Raw genomic sequence first — 7,831 nt, 5'->3', positions numbered from 1 at the left:
TTTTAGGATAGAAAGTTGGAGGGAAATTATAGAAATTTTAATTTAACTTTTAGGAAAAAAATTAGAGGTAAAAATGGTGAACATTTCTGGTAATCTAGAGTTTGTGGATAAAAAAGATTTCTCAGGCTCAATTAAATATTAAAAAACTTAATTGTACTTATGATATGTCGTCTCTATTATATGCAAATAAATTTTTTTGTATTTTTAATTATTTATTAATCAAAACTAAAAAATAAAACAAAATTATCTTTCCTTACAGAGACGACACATCGTCTCTATATGTTAGACTTTTTTTTCAAATCAATTTGAAATGGTGGAAAATTTTGCCGCCTAAATGAAAATTATTTTTGACTACTCAAACTTTTTAGAGACGACCTATCGTCTCTATAAGTTAAACTTTATTTTTTAGTTTGTTTTTTAAATTTTCATATATATATATTGATCATTAATAAAATAAAATTAAAAGAAAAAATATTTACAGTTGTTGAGACAACATCTCGTCTCTATAAGTTAAAACGTTTGTTAAACTTATTTATTCTAAAGATTTGTTAAATGAATATATGCAAATAAAGTTTTTTTTAATTGAAGTAATCTTTTACTCCTTTTAGTGACACATTAGGTTTGTAGCTTATGAAAATAAAATATGAGTATAGTTATGGTATTCAAGTTACATATTATTTTAATAGTTATATGTTTGCAGTTGATAAACCGAATTGATTCCAACATCGGTTTCTGCATTACCCATATGGTTTTTAATAGATGTAAAATATATGTAGACATCATTTTGGTCATATATCTTTTGGTTGCTATACCGAGTGCCAATGTCACACCATTATTGTAACGACTGATCAAATTTTCACCGCAATGCGTGAGGGATTTCGCTAGTACTTTTAATTTAGAAAATATAATGTTTTTTATGACGCTAAAAAGATGACACATAAAAGGAGTGTCATAAATTTATTGAATTTTGTAAACCATGACATTTTTTCTTGACCACGTTTTGGAATGTCATAAAATGGTCTTGTTTCTTTTTTATGACGCTAAAACGACGACATACAAAAAAGAGTGTCATAAATTTCATGAATTTTGTAAACCTTGACATTATTTTCTTGACACACGTTTTGAAATGTCATAAAATGGTCTTGTTTTTTATTAATGACATTAAAAAGATGACACGCAAAAAAATGTGTCATAATTTTATTGAATTTTTTAAAACATGACATTTTTTTCTTGACACACGCTTCTGAATGTCATGAAATGAGCGTGTGTCATTGTTCGCGTGTCAAGATATGTGTATTTTCTAGTAGTGACGGTCGAGATCCTCAACAACTTCGAACTCCTCTACGATCCCTACACACATTTCCTCGATCGCCCCTTCCTCGAGAAGAAACAGGAACTATGTGAGTTTGTGATTGGATTTTAGGATTTTGATTTTATGTTAAAATAATAGTTTCTTATGATTATGTTAGGGCTTTGGTTTTATAAGGTAGCGGATTTTTTTTAAGATTGTGTAGTTGATTGATAATGTGTGTGGAACAGATAAGAAAGTGTTTACAAACTTTTATATACTTGGGTGGTATTCTACTGATGCCGATGCGGAAGAATCGGATATGCTTATACACAAAGCTGTGAGTATTGCTGTTAGTTTGGATATGAAGTTTGTGAAATGTTATGTCACTTGAGGTGTTGTTTCATATGGGTTGGTTATCAAAGTCTGATGATCTTTTTGTCTGCGACCCCACAGATTATTAGTATAATACCAAGGGACTGAATTGCAGAAATAATTCATTCTTGGGCTTGCAAGTTGAACAGGTACCAATACCAATATATTGATAAAGACTTTTATTTTTTTTTTCTTTTTTATAACTCTGCTAACAAAAGTGAAATACTTCCGATTTTTTTTTTTAAATTGGTTTTCTAGTATTAGCTATTAGGGATGAGCAAAATGGACCCGGTACCGGTATCGATATCGAATTTACCGAACCGGGTACCTTTTCGGTACCGACTTTTAACATTTTCGGTACCGGTCCGGTACGCTACCGGTATTTACCGGTTTTTACCCTCAAATACCGGTACCGTACCGGTACCGAACCGTACCGAACCGGATATATTCGGTACCGGTACCGGTACCCACTTTTGAGGATTTTCGGTACCGGACGGTACCGAGCTCATCCCTATTAGCTATTATGTTATATCTAGATGTGTACCTTGAGTTGTGGTTTGTTCTTATTTTCCTCACATGATATATTTTTAAATTGGTTTGCTAGTATTAGACCGTCCATCGTGGGCGTTTTGTTTCCAAAAAATTCCCCAAACACGCCGGAAAACGCCGACCCCCACCCCCATGGCGTGATTTGGTGGTTTAAAAAAAAAACCCTCAAAGCGTGTTTTAAATCAAGCCAAAATGGAAAATTGTTGGCCAATCAAATCACATGCATCCCTCTTTTTCTTGGCCAATCCCCCTTTTTTGGTTAGTTTTTTTTTTTAATTTTTACACCCTTTTTAACATAAAACCCACATCACCACTACACTCATTTTAGAAAAACGTTCAATAATGCCCCTTGCTGACTGGACTGCCAAATGACGAAAAACGCCCAAGAATACGCGCATTATTCATCCTTATCATTACGCATGTTCTTAGTTATTATCTTATATTCAGGTGTGTACCTTGAGTTGTGGTTCTTATTTTCTTCACATAATATATATTTGTTATAAGCAGCAAAAGTAATTATTTCTTATTTTTGCTAGACTGGTATGATAATGTGATACAACCTAGAATCATGTTTTGTATTTGATTATATGTGATTATGTATTAATTTTTCATGGCACATGCTCATATTAGCTCACCACATGTTGAGCAATTTATCAACTTTGCATTATCTTATGTTAGAATGGACCAAGCAGCAATACAAGTATCCTTCATTTTAATTATGCTTTTTTCCTTCAATGGGTTCTACACACTTTTGTTTGACGTTTGACTTTCAACTTTCAAAAATCAACTTGCAAATCACCATGAAACATTTTAGCTTCTTGCTCATATGGGCATGAGTTTTAACATTCTCTATGTTAGTTTTTTTAGCTTTTATTTTGCTTCTGCTTATTTTTTTTTGCAATTTTACAATTTAATTTATACTTTATACATTTCTTTCATAGATACGAAGAAAGACACCGTGTTATCGTCAATAAGGTACTAGTTTATTAAAAAATATAATAAATATTGCTTCAATTCATAAAATTATGTTAGTGTGCTGAGATATGAGATACCCATGTCACATTACGAAATATTGCTTCAATTTATAAGAAAATGTATTGCTTAGGTGGTGTCATGATATTGGTCATGAGCATGCTGCAAATAAGCCTCGACTAAGTAAAAACCGTTTTCCATGTACATATTTTGAAATATTTGTTATGTTCTAATTATGGAAGCTTTCAACAATCTACTTTGATCTTTTCCTTTTTCAGGTGATGAGATTGGGCAAAACAATGTTACTCTTGTTATACGCGATAAAACAAGAGTAAGTGGGATAAAACAAATTGTCATGTTTCGGTTTATTAGTTTTTTTCCTTATTGATGAATTGACCAGATTAAAGGTGTTGCTCTTTCTAGCTACGAAGAGAAGGAAGAACAATTCACAGAACATGTAGAGTACATGTTTTTTAAAAAAAAATATTATGACGGACACTTAGACCTTAAATGATAAATGTGCCTCATTTTATGTCGTTTTTTCTTCATACCCTTTTGACTGATGAAAGAGTGGATGGAATTGAGGATTTTTTATTGATTTTGTAGGTGAAGATGATGGAAGTGAGTAGGAAATCTGGGCATGTTACACAAGCAAATGGTGAAGGATCGTTAGTGTTCACTCACGTAGTTTAATGGAGTATTGTATTTCTGTTAGTGTTTTTTTTTTTTTTTTTTTTTTTTGAAATATTACATGAGATATTGGTTTGTTAGTATCAACATTTATGAAATCTATTGTTAATCTTTAAATGTTTGTTGTTATTTTTTTGAAATATTGCATGAACCTGAGTGATTGGATATATATTATTCTCTACTATGAGACAATTATCACATAATAAGAAATCTGGTAATTCAAAAAAAATATATTTTTTTAAAATACCTAAAACCATGACACGCATCTAAGCGTGTCATCATATTTATGACAAGGTCTTCCTTGACATGCATTGTATGTCATAAATGTGTGTCATCAATGTGCGTCATGAATGCGTGTCATTAAATGAGTGCCATGAATGTGTGTCGTAAAATGAGTGTTATAAATGTGTGTCATGAATGCGTGTCATAAAAACATGACACACAAATGCATGTCATGTTAATTTTATGACTCCTCAATCAACGACACGCGTTTGCGTGTCATGACTACCATTTTATGACGTGCAATGTGCGTCAAGAAATGTGTATTTTCTAGTAGTGAATGCCCTTGGCAGCTTTAACAAATATGGATGGCGTTAAGTCAGTTGGACCAAAATGGCAACGATGAAACCTTTTTGGATCCAGATGTTAAAAATGAAACCTTTGGACTAAACTGGCAAATGGCCCAAACCACAGGGACTAAAATGGCAATTAACTCTATTTAGATTATAAACTTATTTAGGTATATAAATCATTAATATCACAAGAGAAAAAATCCTTTTGTTAGTTATTTTGAAAAATTATTTGTTAGTTATTTTGATTATTATTATTATTATCATTAAATGTTTACTAATTATATACTTAAGTATTTAAATAAGATAATACTTAATTTAATTTAAATAAAATTAGTTTTAAAAATATAAATGTAGTTTTTTTGAAGAGCGTAATTTAACCGGCCCAGCCTTAAATACTGATTTTATTTTGATGTTGTTGTTGTTGTTACCACGTAAATATTTAGTATTTATTTAAGGATTTAAATAAGACAACAGTTAATTTAAACAATATTTAGTTATGAAAAATACAAACATTATATGTAAATTTAAATATTAAGAAATTAACATAATTTTTATTTGTTTTTATTTAAATCGTAATATTTAATGTTTAATATTTATCAATTATTTTAATTTAATATTTGTATTATAAAGTTCTTTTATTCATTTTTTCTACTTAATTAAGTGGTTTCTTATTTAATAATACTTATCATTCAGGTGAGGTCGGACAACATGTCGTGCCAGAACAAGTCTCATAAAAAGGATTATTTTGGTTTGAGTCAAAACGGGTTCGGGTCAAACCAGTGTTTAAGACATGTCAAATAAAATATCGCTCTCCAAAAGAGCTACATTCTATTTATATTTTTATAACTAAACACAAATTTAAATTATATATTTAGGGTAGACTTGTAATTTATCTTAAATTTTAAGACATTTAAGAAAATATATAATGCATTTGGTACAAGTATTGATGCATTAAGAACCTGTCATTTACCATTTTTTTTTCTCTTGTGATATTAATGATTTATTCAACGAACATAAATATAACTGGACCCGCCTTAAATAAGTTTATAATCTTGTGATATTAATGATTTATATACCTAAATAAGTTTATAATCTACATAAGTTTATAATTAACAAATTCAAAAAATTAATGCAAGTCTAGAAAAATTATATACCTAAATAAGTTTATAATTAACAAATTCAAAAAATTAATGCAAGTCTAGAAAAATTATATACCTAAATAAGTTTATAATTAACAAATTCAAAAACCTTGATTTTGGACTGATCTAGCAACTTGAATCAAACCTCAGGGACAAATTTAGCAGTTTTACCCATTTATTAACGGAGGTTCTAACAGTGTTAATTTATTGGACTGAAATAGCAACAGAAACTAGGCTCAGGGACTGTTTTAGCAAAAAAAGTTGATTTTGGACTGATCTAGCAATTTGAGTCAAACCTCAGAGATGATTTTAGCAGTTTACTCTATATATTAATATCATTACCTATTTCATTTAATGAACCTTAGAGACGGAACAAAGCTTATTATATGGAAATTTGAGACGCGCAGTCGGCTCTTGGATTTTCGTCTTTTATTATAGTTAAATAATAAAAAAAGTAATAAACCGGACACGTTTCGACATCCCTTTAGGTATATATGGATAAACTTTTAGGCATGTTATAGCTTTTAATTTATGAGTTCTCTCTTTCTTTAGTAACTAATTCAAATTGTGTAATATGCATATGAAACATAAAAAATGTACTTTCAGAATTATAAACAAACCGGTAAAAGAAAACGGAACTCATATATGTAGTATCAGTACTAGTGTACTAATATTCCTTTCTACAAGTTTCTATTGATGTAGAACACGTATTCCCATTATTTTGGGCATATAATGACTTCATTTTCTGTGTTTTTCATTCGGATGATGTTGCTAGCTAATTGTCTATATCATTTTCTGGAAAACAATTCTGAAAACCTTCTGAGTGGCCTAGTTCCCACGGTTCTCACAACTCAAGGTGGTTCTTATTACAACTTTAGAGATAAACTAAAGGAAAACAAGTACAATGTTGTAAATTGTTATTATAAACTAACATAAAACCAAACAATTGATAAACTAACAGAAACCAAGTACAATACTGATATTCCTTTCTACAAGTTTCTATTGATGTAAAACACGTATTCCCATTATTTTGGGCATATAATGACTTCATTTTCTGTGTTTTTCTTTCGGATGATGTTGCTATACTAATTGTCTATATCGTATTGATGTCATAACAAAACAACCATTACCAAACGAAATACCACCGCAACGCGCCACAGATTTTACTAGTGAAGTATAATACATATTATTAAAATTATAACCACATGTAGAATTAAGGGTAAATTACTTTTTGAGTCCCTGTATTTTAGTGGTTTTAACTAGTTGAGTCCCTATAAGCATTTTCATTAACCATTTGAGTCCTTTTGAGCCCAAATTTTAACCTTTTGAGTCCAATTTTTTTGGACTCAAATCGTTATAAAATGAACAAAATTGGACTTAAAACGTTATAAAATAAATGGCTAGGGACTCAGAGCGTTAAACTTTTTGATTTTAGACTCAAGTGGTTAAAACCACTAAAACACAAGGACTCAAAAAGTAATTTACTCTAGAATTAAATATGAAAATATATTAGTCACTGAGGCTCAGTTCAAATGAGAACTACCACGAGTTGTGAGAACGGTGAGAACTTTTTCTTCCCACGCGAGTTGGGCCAATTTTTTTTTTTTTTTTTTTTTGCACAAACCTAGATGAAGATATTATAAACACATATGTAAGAGAAAGTAAAAAAATTGTCGAGTCTGTAGTTTTGACTGATCCAAGTTTTTTTTACGCGCTGGTGCAAATTTTGTATGAAGATAAATATTTTTTATGCTAATGTAAATGTCGGTATGCGGAATTTTTAATTTTTTTTTTTGCTGAAACAAGTGATTTTTTTATTACTTTTGAGAAAAAAAAATTCGGAAAACCTTTTGGATGGCCTAATTCTCACAGTTCTCACAACTTAAAGTGGTTCTCATTGCAACTTTAGAGATAAACTAAAGGTAAACAAGTACAATGTTGTAAATTGTTATTATAACCTAACATAAAACCAAACAATTGAATGTTTAACACGCGGTTAGCCGAATGCTAGTATTGGTAATGTTTAACACTAAATATAATTGATCTTTCGATCAAATAAAAAATCATAATAAATTTGAATGAATAGATCATATCCTTGACTGTGTATGTAAATATGGAAAAGAAACTTAATATAAATAAGTGTAATAAATAAAAAAAAGTATCTACTGATATTAATGCATGATTAAAAGGAAATAAGCATTTAGATCATAAAGGCACTAAACTATCACATATTTTTTGATACAAGC

General features: G+C 29.8%; 1 long non-coding RNA gene across 1 annotated transcript; it reads left to right on the top strand.

Annotated features, from left to right (window-relative positions):
• The first annotated feature begins 3,463 nt into the window (after nucleotides 1-3,463).
• LOC110878921 lies at nucleotides 3,464-3,923 on the top strand. Its single transcript, XR_002558320.2, has 2 exons — nucleotides 3,464-3,515; nucleotides 3,791-3,923. It is a non-coding gene; the product is annotated as an uncharacterized LOC110878921 (long non-coding RNA).
• The last annotated feature ends 3,908 nt before the right edge of the window (nucleotides 3,924-7,831 follow it).

Source organism: Helianthus annuus, chromosome 1 (genome assembly GCF_002127325.2).
Source record: "Helianthus annuus cultivar XRQ/B chromosome 1, HanXRQr2.0-SUNRISE, whole genome shotgun sequence".
Classification (NCBI taxonomy): Eukaryota; Viridiplantae; Streptophyta; class Magnoliopsida; order Asterales; family Asteraceae; genus Helianthus; species Helianthus annuus.
Note: the sequence above shows the minus strand (reverse complement) of the source record. Positions and strands in the feature narration are given on the sequence as shown.